This window comes from Salmo salar, chromosome ssa01 (genome assembly GCF_905237065.1).
Source record: "Salmo salar chromosome ssa01, Ssal_v3.1, whole genome shotgun sequence".
Lineage (NCBI taxonomy): Eukaryota > Metazoa > Chordata > Actinopteri > Salmoniformes > Salmonidae > Salmo > Salmo salar.
In genome coordinates this window covers 122,771,964-122,789,865 of record NC_059442.1, presented here as the reverse complement: position 1 = coordinate 122,789,865, position 17,902 = coordinate 122,771,964, and the positions used below count along the sequence as shown (strand labels likewise).

The 17,902-nt window shown below is 44.1% G+C and overlaps 14 non-coding genes across 14 annotated transcripts; all 14 read left to right on the top strand.

Annotated features, from left to right (window-relative positions):
* Positions 1-770: 770 nt before the first annotated feature.
* trnad-guc (transfer RNA aspartic acid (anticodon GUC)) lies at positions 771-842 on the top strand. The gene has a single exon. It is a non-coding gene; the product is annotated as a tRNA-Asp (tRNA).
* A 4,810-nt stretch (positions 843-5,652) lies between these two features.
* On the top strand, positions 5,653-5,724 carry trnad-guc (transfer RNA aspartic acid (anticodon GUC)). The gene has a single exon. It is a non-coding gene; the product is annotated as a tRNA-Asp (tRNA).
* Positions 5,725-6,656: 932 nt separating this feature from the next.
* Positions 6,657-6,727, top strand: trnag-gcc (transfer RNA glycine (anticodon GCC)). The gene has a single exon. It is a non-coding gene; the product is annotated as a tRNA-Gly (tRNA).
* A 740-nt stretch (positions 6,728-7,467) lies between these two features.
* Positions 7,468-7,538, top strand: trnag-gcc (transfer RNA glycine (anticodon GCC)). The gene has a single exon. It is a non-coding gene; the product is annotated as a tRNA-Gly (tRNA).
* A 740-nt stretch (positions 7,539-8,278) lies between these two features.
* trnag-gcc (transfer RNA glycine (anticodon GCC)) lies at positions 8,279-8,349 on the top strand. The gene has a single exon. It is a non-coding gene; the product is annotated as a tRNA-Gly (tRNA).
* Positions 8,350-9,091: 742 nt separating this feature from the next.
* On the top strand, positions 9,092-9,162 carry trnag-gcc (transfer RNA glycine (anticodon GCC)). Its single transcript has one exon. It is a non-coding gene; the product is annotated as a tRNA-Gly (tRNA).
* A 1,540-nt stretch (positions 9,163-10,702) lies between these two features.
* Positions 10,703-10,773, top strand: trnag-gcc (transfer RNA glycine (anticodon GCC)). Its single transcript has one exon. It is a non-coding gene; the product is annotated as a tRNA-Gly (tRNA).
* Positions 10,774-11,507: 734 nt separating this feature from the next.
* On the top strand, positions 11,508-11,578 carry trnag-gcc (transfer RNA glycine (anticodon GCC)). Its single transcript has one exon. It is a non-coding gene; the product is annotated as a tRNA-Gly (tRNA).
* A 740-nt stretch (positions 11,579-12,318) lies between these two features.
* Positions 12,319-12,389, top strand: trnag-gcc (transfer RNA glycine (anticodon GCC)). The gene has a single exon. It is a non-coding gene; the product is annotated as a tRNA-Gly (tRNA).
* Positions 12,390-13,118: 729 nt separating this feature from the next.
* Positions 13,119-13,189, top strand: trnag-gcc (transfer RNA glycine (anticodon GCC)). The gene has a single exon. It is a non-coding gene; the product is annotated as a tRNA-Gly (tRNA).
* A 1,550-nt stretch (positions 13,190-14,739) lies between these two features.
* On the top strand, positions 14,740-14,810 carry trnag-gcc (transfer RNA glycine (anticodon GCC)). The gene has a single exon. It is a non-coding gene; the product is annotated as a tRNA-Gly (tRNA).
* Positions 14,811-15,551: 741 nt separating this feature from the next.
* trnag-gcc (transfer RNA glycine (anticodon GCC)) lies at positions 15,552-15,622 on the top strand. The gene has a single exon. It is a non-coding gene; the product is annotated as a tRNA-Gly (tRNA).
* A 742-nt stretch (positions 15,623-16,364) lies between these two features.
* trnag-gcc (transfer RNA glycine (anticodon GCC)) lies at positions 16,365-16,435 on the top strand. Its single transcript has one exon. It is a non-coding gene; the product is annotated as a tRNA-Gly (tRNA).
* A 741-nt stretch (positions 16,436-17,176) lies between these two features.
* trnag-gcc (transfer RNA glycine (anticodon GCC)) lies at positions 17,177-17,247 on the top strand. The gene has a single exon. It is a non-coding gene; the product is annotated as a tRNA-Gly (tRNA).
* Positions 17,248-17,902: the final 655 nt, after the last annotated feature.

The window sequence follows — 17,902 nt, the reverse complement described above, 5'->3', positions numbered from 1 at the left end:
GGAGACCGGGGTTCAATTCCCGACGGGGAGGAAAGACTGATTTTATTAGGGTGTACAATGTCTCTGAGCCCACAAAGCAGGAAATATGCTTTGAATTAAAGCTTTTTGATACGATATCCAGCTGTGGGGGTTATTTCAGCATTGCAAGGCATTGTTTGTTCAGTGGTAGAATTCTCTCTTGCCACGCGGGAGGCCTGGGTTTGATTCCCGGGCAATGCAGGAACTTTTGAACAAGTCATTTTGACAAGTATGCAACCCCTGAGGAAGAAATATCTTTTGAGATTGCCAGGTTAACAGCAATCTCTGGTCATGGTAGAATTCTCAACTGACTCTTGAAAAGTCTGAGTTTGGGTTCACTTACCGTTTGGACATTTACGCATTCTCAGTGGACTTTTGTGAATCAATTGTAGATTTCCAGTGTGTGAGGTGATTTACTTTGTGCAAGGCTTTTGTTGTTAAATGGGAAACGAATATCCAACAAGTCAGTGACAACTGTCTTGAGTTTGGCCTTTGTGACTATGTCCTGGGATTTTCCACACACACCTCACCTTCTAACTACTATCGTGTGACTTGTGAGCGGTATAGAGCAAAATCGACTACATGCACGTGTCCGTGAGGGTCTCAGCTTTCCATAGATGGGTCATAGTAGTCTCTAGCTCTAACCATTCAGTCTGTACAGATGTTTATGTTGGAAGGGTTAACACCAAACTCTCCAAATTTAGGGATAGTATCCAATGCTCCACATTTTTTCAAATAACCAGCCCAACTGCTCCTCGTTAGTATAGAGGTGAGTATCCCTGCCTGTCACGCGGGAGACCGGGGTTCAATTCCCCGACGGGGAGGAAAGACTGATTTTATTGGGGTGTACAATGTCTCTGAGCCCACAAAGCGGGAAATATTCTTTGAATTAAAGCTTTTTGATACGATATCCAGCCGTGGGGGTTATTTCGGCATTGCAAGGCATTGGTTGTTTAGTAGTAGAATTCTCGCCTTGCCACGCGGGAGGCAGGGGTTCGAATCCCGGCCAATGCAGGAACTTTTGAACAAGTCATTTTGACAAGTATGCAACCCCTGAAGAAGAAATATCTTTTGAGATTGCCAGGTTAACAGCAATCTCTGGTCATGGTAGAATTCTCAACTGACTCTTGAAAAGTCTGAGTTTGGGTTCACTTACCGTTTGGACATTTACTCATTCTCAGTAGACTTTTGTGAATCCATTGTAGATTTCCAGTGTGTGAGGTGATTTACTTTGTGCAAGGCTTTAGTTGTTAAATGGGAAACGAATATCCAACAAGTCAGTGACAACTGTCTTGAGTTTGGCCTTTGTGTCTATGTCCTGGGATTTTCCACACACACCTCACCTTCTAACTACTGTCGTGTGGCTTGTGAGCGGTATAGAGCAACATCGACTACATGTACGTGTCCGTGAGGGTCTCAGCTTTCCATAGATGGGTCATAGTAGTCTCTTGCTCTAACCATTCAGTCTGTTCAGATGTTTATGTTGCAAGGGTTAACACCAAACTCTCCAAATTTAGGGATAGTATCCAATGCTCCACATTTTTTCAAATAACCAGCCCACCTGCTCCTCGTTAGTATAGTGGTGAGTATCCCTGCCTGTCACGCGGGAGACCAGGGGTTCAATTCCCCGACGGGGAGGAAAGACTAATTTTATTAGGGTGTACAATGTCTCTGAGCCCACAAAGCAGGAAATATGCTTTGAATTAAAGCTTTTTTATACGATATCCAGCTGTGGGGGTTATTTCAGCATCGCAAAGCATTGGTTGTTCAGTGGTAGAATTCTCTCCTGCCACGCGGGAGGCCCGGGTTCGATTCCCGGCCAATGCAGGAACTTTTGAACAAGTCATTTTGACAAGTATGCAACCCCTGAGGAAGAAATATCTTTTGAGATTGCCAGGTTAACAGCAATCTCTGGTCATGGTAGAATTCTCAACTGACTCTTGAAAAGTCTGAGTTTGGGTTCACTTACCGTTTGGACATTTACTCATTCTCAGTAGACTTTTGTGAATCCATTGTAGATTTCCAGTGTGTGAGGTGATTTACTTTGTGCAAGGCTTTTGTTGTTAAATGGGAAACGAATATCCAACAAGTCAGTGACAACTGTCTTGAGTTTGGCCTTTGTGTCTATGTCCTGGGATTTTCCACACACACCTCACCTTCTAACTACTGTCGTGTGGCTTGTGAGCGGTATAGAGCAACATCGACTACATGTACGTGTCTGTGAGGGTCTCAGCTTTCCATAGATGGGTCATAGTAGTCTCTAGCTCTAACCATTCAGTCTCTACAGATGTTTATGTTTGCAAGGGTTAACACCAAACTCTCCAAATTTAGGGATAGTATCCAATGCTCCACATTTTTTCAAATAACCAGCCCACCTGCTCCTTGTTATTATAGAGGTGAGTATCCCTGCCTGTCACGCGGGAGACCGGGGTTCAATTCCCCGACGGGGAGGAAAGACTGATTTTATTAGGGTGTACAATGTCTCTGAGCCCACAAAGCAGGAAATATGCTTTGAATTAAAGCTTTTTGATACGATATCCAGCTGTGGGGGTTATTTCAGCATTGCAAGGCATTGTTTGTTCAGTGGTAGAATTCTCTCCTGCCACGCGGGAGGCCTGGGTTCGATTCCCGGCCAATGCAGGAACTTTTGAACAAGTCATTTTGACAAGTATGCAACCCCCTGAGGAAGAAATCTCTTTTGAGATTGCCAGGTTAACAGCAATCTCTGGTCATGGTAGAATTCTCAACTGACTCTTGAAAAGTCTGAGTTTGGGTTCACTTACCGTTTGGACATTTACTCATTCTCAGTAGACTTTTGTGAATCCATTGTAGATTTCCAGTGTGTGAGGTGATTTACTTTGTGCAAGGCTTTTGTTGTTAAATGGGAAACGAATATCCAACAAGTCAGTGACAACTGTCTTGAGTTTGGCCTTTGTGTCTATGTCCTGGGATTTTCCACACACACCTCACCTTCTAACTACTGTCGTGTGGCTTGTGAGCGGTATAGAGCAACATCGACTACATGTACGTGTCCGTGAGGGTCTCAGCTTTCCATAGATGGGTCATAGTAGTCTCTTGCTCTAACCATTCAGTCTGTTCAGATGTTTATGTTGCAAGGGTTAACACCAAACTCTCCAAATTTAGGGATAGTATCCAATGCTCCACATTTTTTCAAATAACCAGCCCACCTGCTCCTCGTTAGTATAGAGGTGAGTATCCCCGCCTGTCACGCGGGAGACAGGGGTTCAATTCCCCGACGGGGAGGAAAGACTAATTTTATTAGGGTGTACAATGTCTCTGAGCCCACAAAGCAGGAAATATGCTTTGAATTAAAGCTTTTTGATATGATATCCAGCAATGGGGGTTATTTCTGTATCGCAAGGCATTGGTTGTTCAGTGGTAGAATTCTCGCCTGCCACGCGGGAGGCCTGGGTTTGATTCCCGGCACCAATGCAGGAACTTTTGAACAAGTCATTTTGACAAGTATGCAACCCCATGAGGAAGAAATATCTTTTGAGATTGCCAGGTTAACAGCAATCTCTGGTCATGGTAGAATTCTCAACTGACTCTTGAAAAGTCTGAGTTTGGGTTCACTTACCGTTTGGACATTTACGCATTCTCAGTAGACTTTTGTGAATCCATTGTAGATTTCCAGTGTGTGAGGTGATTTACTTTGTGCAAGGTGTTAGTTGTTAAATGGGAAACGAATATCCAACAAGTCAGTGACAACTGTCTTGAGTTTGGCCTTTGTGTCTATGTCCTGGGATTTTCCACACACACCTCACCTTCTAACTACTGTCGTGTGGCTTGTGAGCGGTATAGAGCAACATCGACTACATGTACGTGTCCGTGAGGGTCTCAGCTTTCCATAGATGGGTCATAGTAGTCTCTTGCTCTAACCATTCAGTCTGTTCAGATGTTTATGTTGCAAGGGTTAACACCAAACTCTCCAAATTTAGGGATAGTATCCAATGCTCCACATTTTTTCAAATAACCAGCCCACCTGCTCCTCGTTAGTATAGTGGTGAGTATCCCTGCCTGTCACGCGGGAGACAGGGGTTCAATTCCCCGACGGGGAGGAAAGACTAATTTTATTAGGGTGTACAATGTCTCTGAGCCCACAAAGCAGGAAATATGCTTTGAATTAAAGCTTTTTTATACGATATCCAGCTGTGGGGGTTATTTCTGCATCGCAAAGCATTGGTTGTTCAGTGGTAGAATTCTCGCCTGCCACGCGGGAGGCCTGGGTTTGATTCCCGGCCAACCAATGCAGGAACATTTGAACAAGTCATTTTGACAAGTATGCAACCCTGAGGAAGAAATATCTTTTGAGATTGCCAGGTTAACAGCAATCTCTGGTCATGGTAGAATTCTCAACTGACTCTTGAAAAGTCTGAGTTTGGGTTCACTTACCGTTTGGACATTTACGCATTCTCAGTAGACTTTTGTGAATCCATTGTAGATTTCCAGTGTGTGAGGTGATTTACTTTGTGCAAGGTGTTAGTTGTTAAATGGGAAACGAATATCCAACAATTCAGTGACAACTGTCTTGAGTTTGGCCATTGTGACTATGTCCTGGGATTTTCCACACACACCTCACCTTCTAACTACTATCGTGTGACTTGTGAGTGGTATAGAGCAAAATCGACTACATGTACGTGTCCGTGAGGGTCTCAGCTTTCCATAGATGGGTCATAGTAGTCTCTTGCTCTAACCATTCAGTCTGTTCAGATGTTTATGTTGCAAGGGTTAACACCAAACTCTCCAAATTTAGGGATAGTATCCAATGCTCCACATTTTTTCAACTAACCAACCCACCTGCTCCTTGTTAGTATAGAGGTGAGTATCCCTGCCTGTCACGCGGGAGACCGGGTTCAATTCACCGACGGGGAGGAAAGACTGATTTTATTAGGGTGTACAATGTCTCTGAGCCCACAAAGCAGGAAATATGCTTTGAATTAAAGCTTTTTGATACGATATCCAGCTGTGGGGGTTATTTCAGCATTGCAAGGCATTGTTTGTTCAGTGGTAGAATTCTCTCTTGCCACGCGGGAGGCCTGGGTTTGATTCCCGGGCAATGCAGGAACTTTTGAACAAGTCATTTTGACAAGTATGCAACCCCCTGAGGAAGAAATCTCTTTTGAGATTGCCAGATTAACAGCAATCTCTGGTCATGGTAGAATTCTCAACTGACTCTTGAAAAGTCTGAGTTTGGGTTCACTTACCGTTTGGACATTTACTCATTCTCAGTAGACTTTTGTGAATCCATTGTAGATTTCCAGTGTGTGAGGTGATTTACTTTGTGCAAGGCTTTAGTTGTTAAATGGGAAACGAATATCCAACAAGTCAGTGACAACTGTCTTGAGTTTGGCCTTTGTGTCTATGTCCTGGGATTTTCCACACACACCTCACCTTCTAACTACTGTCGTGTGGCTTGTGAGCGGTATAGAGCAACATCGACTACATGTACGTGTCCGTGAGGGTCTCAGCTTTCCATAGATGGGTCATAGTAGTCTCTTGCTCTAACCATTCAGTCTGTTCAGATGTTTATGTTGCAAGGGTTAACACCAAACTCTCCAAATTTAGGGATAGTATCCAATGCTCCACATTTTTTCAAATAACCAGCCCACCTGCTCCTCGTTAGTATAGTGGTGAGTATCCCCGCCTGTCACGCGGGAGACAGGGGTTCAATTCCCCGACGGGGAGGAAAGACTAATTTTATTAGGGTGTACAATGTCTCTGAGCCCACAAAGCAGGAAATATGCTTTGAATTAAAGCTTTTTGATATGATATCCAGCAATGGGGGTTATTTCTTTATCGCAAAGCATTGGTTGTTCAGTGGTAGAATTCTCGCCTGCCACGCGGGAGGCCTGGGTTTGATTCCCGGCCAACCAATGCAGGAACATTTGAACAAGTCATTTTGACAAGTATGCAACCCTGAGGAAGAAATATCTTTTGAGATTGCCAGGTTAACAGCAATCTCTGGTCATGGTAGAATTCTCAACTGACTCTTGAAAAGTCTGAGTTTGGGTTCACTTACCGTTTGGACATTTACGCATTCTCAGTAGACTTTTGTGAATCCATTGTAGATTTCCAGTGTGTGAGGTGATTTACTTTGTGCAAGGCGTTAGTTGTTAAATGGGAAACGAATATCCAACAAGTCAGTGACAACTGTCTTGAGTTTGGCCTTTGTGTCTATGTCCTGGGATTTTCCACACACACCTCACCTTCTAACTACTGTCGTGTGGCTTGTGAGCGGTATAGAGCAAAATCGACTACATGCACGTGTCCGTGAGGGTCTCAGCTTTCCATAGATGGGTCATAGTAGTCTCTAGCTCTAACCATTCAGTCTCTACAGATGTTTATGTTGGAAGGGTTAACACCAAACTCTCCAAATTTAGGGATAGTATCCAATGCTCCACATTTTTTCAAATAACCAGCCCACCTGCTCCTTGTTATTATAGAGGTGAGTATCCCCGCCTGTCACGCGGGAGACCGGGTTCAATTCCCCGACGGGGAGGAAAGACTGATTTTATTAGGGTGTACAATGTCTCTGAGCCCACAAAGCAGGAAATATGCTTTGAATTAAAGCTTTTTGATACGATATCCAGCTGTGGGGGTTATTTCAGCATCGCAAGGCATTGGTTGTTCAGTGGTAGAATTCTCGCCTGCCACGCGGGAGGCCTGGGTTCGATTCCCGGCCAATGCAGGAACTTTTGAACAAGTCATTTTGACAAGTATGCAACCCCTGAGGAAATAAATCTCTTTTGAGATTGCCAGGTTAACAGCAATCTCTGGTCATGGTAGAATTCTCAACTGACTCTTGAAAAGTCTGAGTTTGGGTTCACTTACCGTTTGGACATTTACGCATTCTCAGTGGACTTTTGTGAATCCATTGTAGATTTCCAGTGTGTGAGGTGATTTACTTTGTGCAAGGCTTTAGTTGTTAAATGGGAAACGAATATCCAACAAGTCAGTGACAACTGTCTTGAGTTTGGCCTTTGTGACTATGTCCTGGGATTTTCCACACACACCTCACCTTCTAACTACTGTCGTGTGGCTTGTGAGCGGTATAGAGCAACATCGACTACATGTACGTGTCCGTGAGGGTCTCAGCTTTCCATAGATGGGTCATAGTAGTCTCTTGCTCTAACCATTCAGTCTGTACAGATGTTTATGTTGCAAGGGTTAACACCAAACTCTCCAAATTTAGGGATAGTATCCAATGCTCCACATTTTTTCAAATAACCAGCCCACCTGCTCCTTGTTAGTATAGTGGTGAGTATCCCTGCCTGTCACGCGGGAGACCGGGTTCAATTCCCCGACGGGGAGGAAAGACTAATTTTATTAGGGTGTACAATGTCTCTGAGCCCACAAAGCAGGAAATATGCTTTGAATTAAAGCTTTTGATACGATATCCAGCTGTGGGGGTTATTTCTGTATCGCAAGGCATTGGTTGTTCAGTGGTAGAATTCTCGCCTGCCACGCGGGAGGCCCGGGTTCGATTCCCGGCCAATGCAGGAACTTTTGAACAAGTCATTTTGACAAGTATGCAACCCCATGAGGAAGAAATCTCTTTTGAGATTGCCAGGTTAACAGCAATCTCTGGTCATGGTAGAATTCTCAACTGACTCTTGAAAAGTCTGAGTTTGGGTTCACTTACCGTTTGGACATTTACGCATTCTCAGTGGACTTTTGTGAATCCATTGTAGATTTCCAGTGTGTGAGGTGATTTACTTTGTGCAAGGCGTTAGTTGTTAAATGGGAAACGAATATCCAACAAGTCAGTGACAACTGTCTTGAGTTTGGCCTTTGTGACTATGTCCTGGGATTTTCCACACACACCTCACCTTCTAACTACTATCGTGTGGCTTGTGAGCGGTATAGAGCAACATCGACTACATGTACGTGTCTGTGAGGGTCTCAGCTTTCCATAGATGGGTCATAGTAGTCTCTAGCTCTAACCATTCAGTCTGTACAGATGTTTATGTTTGAAGGGTTAACACCAAACTCTCCAAATTTAGGGATAGTATCCAATGCTCCACATTTTTTCAAATAACCAGCCCACCTGCTCCTTGTTATTATAGAGGTGAGTATCCCTGCCTGTCACGCGGGAGACCGGGTTCAATTCCCCGACGGGGAGGAAAGACTGATTTTATTAGGGTGTACAATGTCTCTGAGCCCACAAAGCAGGAAATATGCTTTGAATTAAAGCTTTTTATACGATATCCAGCTGTGGGGGTTATTTCAGCATCGCAAGGCATTGGTTGTTCAGTGGTAGAATTCTCGCCTGCCACGCGGGAGGCCTGGGTTCGATTCCCGGCCAATGCAGGAACTTTTGAACAAGTCATTTTGACAAGTATGCAACCCCATGAGGAAATAAATCTCTTTTGAGATTGCCAGGTTAACAGCAATCTCTGGTCATGGTAGAATTCTCAACTGACTCTTGAAAAGTCTGAGTTTGGGTTCACTTACCGTTTGGACATTTACGCATTCTCAGTGGACTTTTGTGAATCAATTGTAGATTTCCAGTGTGTGAGGTGATTTACTTTGTGCAAGGGGTTAGTTGTTAAATGGGAAACGAATATCCAACAAGTCAGTGACAACTGTCTTGAGTTTGGCCTTTGTGTCTATGTCCTGGGATTTTCCACACACACCTCACCTTCTAACTACTGTCGTGTGGCTTGTGAGCGGTATAGAGCAACATCGACTACATGTACGTGTCCGTGAGGGTCTCAGCTTTCCATAGATGGGTCATAGTAGTCTCTTGCTCTAACCATTCAGTCTGTTCAGATGTTTATGTTGCAAGGGTTAACACCAAACTCTCCAAATTTAGGGATAGTATCCAATGCTCCACATTTTTTCAAATAACCAGCCCACCTGCTCCTCGTTAGTATAGAGGTGAGTATCCCTGCCTGTCACGCGGGAGACCGGGTTCAATTCACCGACGGGGAGGAAAGACTGATTTTATTAGGGTGTACAATGTCTCTGAGCCCACAAAGCAGGAAATATGCTTTGAATTAAAGCTTTTTGATACGATATCCAGCTGTGGGGGTTATTTCAGCATCGCAAAGCATTGGTTGTTCAGTGGTAGAATTCTCGCCTGCCACGCGGGAGGCCTGGGTTCGATTCCCGGCCAATGCAGGAACATTTTGACAAGTATGCAACCCCATGAGGAAATAAATCTCTTTTGAGATTGCCAGGTTAACAGCAATCTCTGGTCATGGTAGAATTCTCAACTGACTCTTGAAAAGTCTGAGTTTGGGTTCACTTACCGTTTGGACATTTACGCATTCTCAGTGGACTTTTGTGAATCAATTGTAGATTTCCAGTGTGTGAGGTGATTTACTTTGTGCAAGGGGTTAGTTGTTAAATGGGAAACGAATATCCAACAAGTCAGTGACAACTGTCTTGAGTTTGGCCTTTGTGACTATGTCCTGGGATTTTCCACACACACCTCACCTTCTAACTACTGTCGTGTGACTTGTGAGCGGTATAGAGCAAAATCGACTACATGTACGTGTCCGTGAGGGTCTCAGCTTTCCATAGATGGGTCATAGTAGTCTCTAGCTCTAACCATTCAGTCTCTACAGATGTTTATGTTTGAAGGGTTAACACCCAACTCTCCAAATTTAGGGATAGTATCCAATGCTCCACATTTTTTCAAATAACCAACCCACCTGCTCCTTGTTATTATAGAGGTGAGTATCCCTGCCTGTCACGCGGGAGACCGGGTTCAATTCCCCGACGGGGAGGAAAGACTGATTTTATTAGGGTGTACAATGTCTCTGAGCCCACAAAGCAGGAAATATGCTTTGAATTAAAGCTTTTTATACGATATCCAGCTGTGGGGGTTATTTCAGCATCGCAAGGCATTGGTTGTTCAGTGGTAGAATTCTCTCCTGCCACGCGGGAGGCCCGGGTTCGATTCCCGGCCAATGCAGGAACTTTTGAACAAGTCATTTTGACAAGTATGCAACCCCATGAGGAAATAAATCTCTTTTGAGATTGCCAGGTTAACAGCAATCTCTGGTCATGGTAGAATTCTCAACTGACTCTTGAAAAGTCTGAGTTTGGGTTCACTTACCGTTTGGACATTTACGCATTCTCAGTGGACTTTTGTGAATCAATTGTAGATTTCCAGTGTGTGAGGTGATTTACTTTGTGCAAGGCTTTTGTTGTTAAATGGGAAACGAATATCCAACAAGTCAGTGACAACTGTCTTGAGTTTGGCCTTTGTGACTATGTCCTGGGATTTTCCACACACACCTCACCTTCTAACTACTGTCGTGTGGCTTGTGAGCGGTATAGAGCAAAATCGACTACATGCACGTGTCCGTGAGGGTCTCAGCTTTCCATAGATGGGTCATAGTAGTCTCTAGCTCTAACCATTCAGTCTGTACAGATGTTTATGTTTGAAGGGTTAACACCAAACTCTCCAAATTTAGGGATAGTATCCAATGCTCCACATTTTTTCAAATAACCAGCCCACCTGCTCCTTGTTAGTATAGAGGTGAGTATCCCTGCCTGTCACGCGGGAGACCGGGTTCAATTCCCCGACGGGGAGGAAAGACTGATTTTATTAGGGTGTACAATGTCTCTGAGCCCACAAAGCAGGAAATATGCTTTGAATTAAAGCTTTTTATACGATATCCAGCTGTGGGGGTTATTTCAGCATCGCAAGGCATTGGTTGTTCAGTGGTAGAATTCTCGCCTGCCACGCGGGAGGCCCGGGTTCGATTCCCGGCCAATGCAGGAACTTGAAAAGTCATTTTGACAAGTATGCAACCCCTGAGGAATAAATCTCTTTTGAGATTGCCAGGTTAACAGCAATCTCTGGTCATGGTAGAATTCTCAACTGACTCTTGAAAAGTCTGAGTTTGGGTTCACTTACCGTTTGGACATTTACGCATTCTCAGTGGACTTTTGTGAATCAATTGTAGATTTCCAGTGTGTGAGGTGATTTACTTTGTGCAAGGGGTTAGTTGTTAAATGGGAAACGAATATCCAACAAGTCAGTGACAACTGTCTTGAGTTTGGCCTTTGTGACTATGTCCTGGGATTTTCCACACACACCTCACCTTCTAACTACTATCGTGTGGCTTGTGAGCGGTATAGAGCAAAATCGACTACATGTACGTGTCCGTGAGGGTCTCAGCTTTCCATAGATGGGTCATAGTAGTCTCTAGCTCTAACCATTCAGTCTCTACAGATGTTTATGTTGGAAGGGTTAACACCAAACTCTCCAAATTTAGGGATAGTATCCAATGCTCCACATTTTTCAAATAACCAACCCACCTGCTCCTTGTTATTATAGAGGTGAGTATCCCTGCCTGTCACGCGGGAGACCGGGGTTCATTCACCGACGGGGAGGAAAGACTGATTTTATTAGGGTGTACAATGTCTCTGAGCCCACAAAGCAGGAAATATGCTTTGAATTAAAGCTTTTATACGATATCCAGCTGTGGGGGTTATTTCAGCATCGCAAGGCATTGGTTGTTCAGTGGTAGAATTCTCGCCTGCCACGCGGGAGGCCCGGGTTCGATTCCCGGCCAATGCAGGAATTTTGAACAAGTCATTTTGACAAGTATGCAACCCCATGAGGAAATAAATCTCTTTTGAGATTGCCAGGTTAACAGCAATCTCTGGTCATGGTAGAATTCTCAACTGACTCTTGAAAAGTCTGAGTTTGGGTTCACTTACCGTTTGGACATTTACGCATTCTCAGTGGACTTTTGTGAATCAATTGTAGATTTCCAGTGTGTGAGGTGATTTACTTTGTGCAAGGGGTTAGTTGTTAAATGGGAAACGAATATCCAACAAGTCAGTGACAACTGTCTTGAGTTTGGCCTTTGTGACTATGTCCTGGGATTTTCCACACACACCTCACCTTCTAACTACTATCGTGTGACTTGTGAGCGGTATAGAGCAAAATCGACTACATGCACGTGTCCGTGAGGGTCTCAGCTTTCCATAGATGGGTCATAGTAGTCTCTAGCTCTAACCATTCAGTCTCTACAGATGTTTATGTTTGAAGGGTTAACACCAAACTCTCCAAATTTAGGGATAGTATCCAATGCTCCACATTTTTTCAAATAACCAACCCACCTGCTCCTTGTTAGTATAGAGGTGAGTATCCCTGCCTGTCACGCGGGAGACCGGGTTCAATTCCCCGACGGGGAGGAAAGACTGATTTTATTAGGGTGTACAATGTCTCTGAGCCCACAAAGCAGGAAATATGCTTTGAATTAAAGCTTTTTATACGATATCCAGCTGTGGGGGTTATTTCAGCATCGCAAGGCATTGGTTGTTCAGTGGTAGAATTCTCGCCTGCCACGCGGGAGGCCCGGGTTCGATTCCCGGCCAATGCAGGAACATTTTGACAAGTATGCAACCCCATGAGGAAATAAATCTCTTTTGAGATTGCCAGGTTAACAGCAATCTCTGGTCATGGTAGAATTCTCAACTGACTCTTGAAAAGTCTGAGTTTGGGTTCACTTACCGTTTGGACATTTACGCATTCTCAGTGGACTTTTGTGAATCAATTGTAGATTTCCAGTGTGTGAGGTGATTTACTTTGTGCAAGGCTTTTGTTGTTAAATGGGAAACGAATATCCAACAAGTCAGTGACAACTGTCTTGAGTTTGGCCTTTGTGACTATGTCCTGGGATTTTCCACACACACCTCACCTTCTAACTACTATCGTGTGGCTTGTGAGCGGTATAGAGCAAAATCGACTACATGCACGTGTCCGTGAGGGTCTCAGCTTTCCATAGATGGGTCATAGTAGTCTCTAGCTCAAACCATTCAGTCTCTACAGATGTTTATGTTTGAAGGGTTAACACCAAACTCTCCAAATTTAGGGATAGTATCCAATGCTCCACATTTTTTCAACTAACCAACCCACCTGCTCCTTGTTATTATAGAGGTGAGTATCCCTGCCTGTCACGCGGGAGACCGGGTTCAATTCACCGACGGGGAGGAAAGACTGATTTTATTAGGGTGTACAATGTCTCTGAGCCCACAAAGCAGGAAATATGCTTTGAATTAAAGCTTTTTGATACGATATCCAGCTGTGGGGGTTATTTCAGCATCGCAAGGCATTGGTTGTTCAGTGGTAGAATTCTCGCCTGCCACGCGGGAGGCCCGGGTTCGATTCCCGGCCAATGCAGGAACTTTGAACAAGTCATTTTGACAAGTATGCAACCCCATGAGGAAAGAAATCTCTTTTGAGATTGCCAGGTTAACAGCAATCTCTGGTCATGGTAGAATTCTCAACTGACTCTTGAAAAGTCTGAGTTTGGGTTCACTTACCGTTTGGACATTTACGCATTCTCAGTGGACTTTTGTGAATCAATTGTAGATTTCCAGTGTGTGAGGTGATTTACTTTGTGCAAGGGGTTAGTTGTTAAATGGGAAACGAATATCCAACAAGTCAGTGACAACTGTCTTGAGTTTGGCCTTTGTGACTATGTCCTGGGATTTTCCACACACACCTCACCTTCTAACTACTATCGTGTGACTTGTGAGCGGTATAGAGCAAAATCGACTACATGCACGTGTCCGTGAGGGTCTCAGCTTTCCATAGATGGGTCATAGTAGTCTCTAGCTCTAACCATTCAGTCTCTACAGATGTTTATGTTGCAAGGGTTAACACCAAACTCTCCAAATTTAGGGATAGTATCCAATGCTCCACATTTTTTCAACTAACCAACCCACCTGCTCCTTGTTATTATAGAGGTGAGTATCCCTGCCTGTCACGCGGGAGACCGGGTTCAATTCACCGACGGGGAGGAAAGACTGATTTTATTAGGGTGTACAATGTCTCTGAGCCCACAAAGCAGGAAATATGCTTTGAATTAAAGCTTTTTATACGATATCCAGCTGTGGGGGTTATTTCAGCATCGCAAAGCATTGGTTGTTCAGTGGTAGAATTCTCTCCTGCCACGCGGGAGGCCCGGGTTCGATTCCCGGCCAATGCAGGAATTTTGACAAGTCATTTTGACAAGTATGCAACCCCATGAGGAAATAAATCTCTTTTGAGATTGCCAGGTTAACAGCAATCTCTGGTCATGGTAGAATTCTCAACTGACTCTTGAAAAGTCTGAGTTTGGGTTCACTTACCGTTTGGACATTTACGCATTCTCAGTAGACTTTTGTGAATCAATTGTAGATTTCCAGTGTGTGAGGTGATTTACTTTGTGCAAGGGGTTAGTTGTTAAATGGGAAACGAATATCCAACAAGTCAGTGACAACTGTCTTGAGTTTGGCCTTTGTGACTATGTCCTGGGATTTTCCACACACACCTCACCTTCTAACTACTATCGTGTGACTTGTGAGCGGTATAGAGCAAAATCGACTACATGCACATGTCCGTGAGGGTCTCAGCTTTCCATAGATGGGTCATAGTAGTCTCTAGCTCTAACCATTCAGTCTCTACAGATGTTTATGTTGCAAGGGTTAACACCAAACTCTCCAAATTTAGGGATAGTATCCAATGCTCCACATTTTTTCAACTAACCAACCCACCTGCTCCTTGTTATTATAGAGGTGAGTATCCCTGCCTGTCACGCGGGAGACCGGGTTCAATTCACCGACGGGGAGGAAAGACTGATTTTATTAGGGTGTACAATGTCTCTGAGCCCACAAAGCAGGAAATATGCTTTGAATTAAAGCTTTTTATACGATATCCAGCTGTGGGGGTTATTTCAGCATCGCAAAGCATTGGTTGTTCAGTGGTAGAATTCTCGCCTGCCACGCGGGAGGCCCGGGTTCGATTCCCGGCCAATGCAGGAATTTTGAACAAGTCATTTTGACAAGTATGCAACCCCATGAGGAAATAAATCTCTTTTGAGATTGCCAGGTTAACAGCAATCTCTGGTCATGGTAGAATTCTCAACTGACTCTTGAAAAGTCTGAGTTTGGGTTCACTTACCGTTTGGACATTTACGCATTCTCAGTGGACTTTTGTGAATCAATTGTAGATTTCCAGTGTGTGAGGTGATTTACTTTGTGCAAGGGGTTAGTTGTTAAATGGGAAACGAATATCCAACAAGTCAGTGACAACTGTCTTGAGTTTGGCCTTTGTGACTATGTCCTGGGATTTTCCACACACACCTCACCTTCTAACTACTATCGTGTGACTTGTGAGCGGTATAGAGCAAAATCGACTACATGTACGTGTCCGTGAGGGTCTCAGCTTTCCATAGATGGGTCATAGTAGTCTCTAGCTCAAACCATTCAGTCTCTACAGATGTTTATGTTTGAAGGGTTAACACCCAACTCTCCAAATTTAGGGATAGTATCCAATGCTCCACATTTTTTCAACTAACCAGCCCACCTGCTCCTTGTTATTATAGTGGTGAGTATCCCTGCCTGTCACGCGGGAGACCGGGTTCAATTCACCGACGGGGAGGAAAGACTGATTTTATTAGGGTGTACAATGTCTCTGAGCCCACAAAGCAGGAAATATGCTTTGAATTAAAGCTTTTGATACGATATCCAGCTGTGGGGGTTATTTCAGCATTCGCAAGGCATTGGTTGTTCAGTGGTAGAATTCTCGCCTGCCACGCGGGAGGCCCGGGTTCGATTCCCGGCCAATGCAGGAACTTTTGAACAAGTCATTTTGACAAGTATGCAACCCCATGAGGAAATAAATCTCTTTTGAGATTGCCAGGTTAACAGCAATCTCTGGTCATGGTAGAATTCTCAACTGACTCTTGAAAAGTCTGAGTTTGGGTTCACTTACCGTTTGGACATTTACGCATTCTCAGTGGACTTTTGTGAATCAATTGTAGATTTCCAGTGTGTGAGGTGATTTACTTTGTGCAAGGGGTTAGTTGTTAAATGGGAAACGAATATCCAACAAGTCAGTGACAACTGTCTTGAGTTTGGCCTTTGTGACTATGTCCTGGGATTTTCCACACACACCTCACCTTCTAACTACTATCGTGTGACTTGTGAGCGGTATAGAGCAAAATCGACTACATGCACGTGTCCGTGAGGGTCTCAGCTTTCCATAGATGGGTCATAGTAGTCTCTAGCTCAAACCATTCAGTCTCTACAGATGTTTATGTTTGAAGGGTTAACACCAAACTCTCCAAATTTAGGGATAGTATCCAATGCTCCACATTTTTTCAACTAACCAGCCCACCTGCTCCTTGTTATTATAGAGGTGAGTATCCCTGCCTGTCACGCGGGAGACCGGGTTCAATTCACCGACGGGGAGGAAAGACTGATTTTATTAGGGTGTACAATGTCTCTGAGCCCACAAAGCAGGAAATATGCTTTGAATTAAAGCTTTTTGATACGATATCCAGCTGTGGGGGTTATTTCAGCATCGCAAGGCATTGGTTGTTCAGTGGTAGAATTCTCGCCTGCCACGCGGGAGGCCCGGGTTCGATTCCCGGCCAATGCAGGAACTTTTGAACAAGTCATTTTGACAAGTATGCAACCCCATGAGGAAATAAATCTCTTTTGAGATTGCCAGGTTAACAGCAATCTCTGGTCATGGTAGAATTCTCAACTGACTCTTGAAAAGTCTGAGTTTGGGTTCACTTACCGTTTGGACATTTACGCATTCTCAGTGGACTTTTGTGAATCAATTGTAGATTTCCAGTGTGTGAGGTGATTTACTTTGTGCAAGGGGTTAGTTGTTAAATGGGAAACGAATATCCAACAAGTCAGTGACAACTGTCTTGAGTTTGGCCTTTGTGACTATGTCCTGGGATTTTCCACACACACCTCACCTTCTAACTACTATCGTGTGACTTGTGAGCGGTATAGAGCAAAATCGACTACATGTACCTGTCCGTGAGGGTCTCAGCTTTCCATAGATGGGTCATAGTAGTCTCTAGCTCTAACCATTCAGTCTCTACAGATGTTTATGTTGCAAGGGTTAACACCCAACTCTCCAAATTTAGGGATAGTATCCAATGCTCCACATTTTTTCAACTAACCAACCCACCTGCTCCTTGTTATTATAGAGGTGAGTATCCCTGCCTGTCACGCGGGAGACCGGGTTCAATTCACCGACGGGGAGGAAAGACTGATTTTATTAGGGTGTACAATGTCTCTGAGCCCACAAAGCAGGAAATATGCTTTGAATTAAAGCTTTTGATACGATATCCAGCTGTGGGGGTTATTTCAGCATTGCAAGGCATTGGTTGTTCAGTGGTAGAATTCTCGCCTGCCACGCGGGAGGCCCGGGTTCGATTCCCGGCCAATGCAGGAACTTTTGAACAAGTCATTTTGACAAGTATGCAACCCCATGAGGAAATAAATCTCTTTTGAGATTGCCAGGTTAACAGCAATCTCTGGTCATGGTAGAATTCTCAACTGACTCTTGAAAAGTCTGAGTTTGGGTTCACTTACCGTTTGGACATTTACGCATTCTCAGTGGACTTTTGTGAATCAATTGTAGATTTCCAGTGTGTGAGGTGATTTACTTTGTGCAAGGGGTTAGTTGTTAAATGGGAAACGAATATCCAACAAGTCAGTGACAACTGTCTTGAGTTTGGCCTTTGTGACTATGTCCTGGGATTTTCCACACACACCTCACCTTCTAACTACTATCGTGTGACTTGTGAGCGGTATAGAGCAAAATCGACTACATGTACGTGTCCGTGAGGGTGTCAGATTTCCATAGATGGGTCATAGTAGTCTCTAGCTCTAACCATTCAGTCTCTACAGATGTTTATGTTTGAAGGGTTAACACCCAACTCTCGAAATTTAGGGATAGTATCCAATGCTCCACATTTTTTCAACTAACCAACCCACCTGCTCCTTGTTATTATAGAGGTGAGTATCCCTGCCTGTCACGCGGGAGACCGGGGTTCAATTCCCCGACGGGGAGGAAAGACTGATTTTATTAGGGTGTACAATG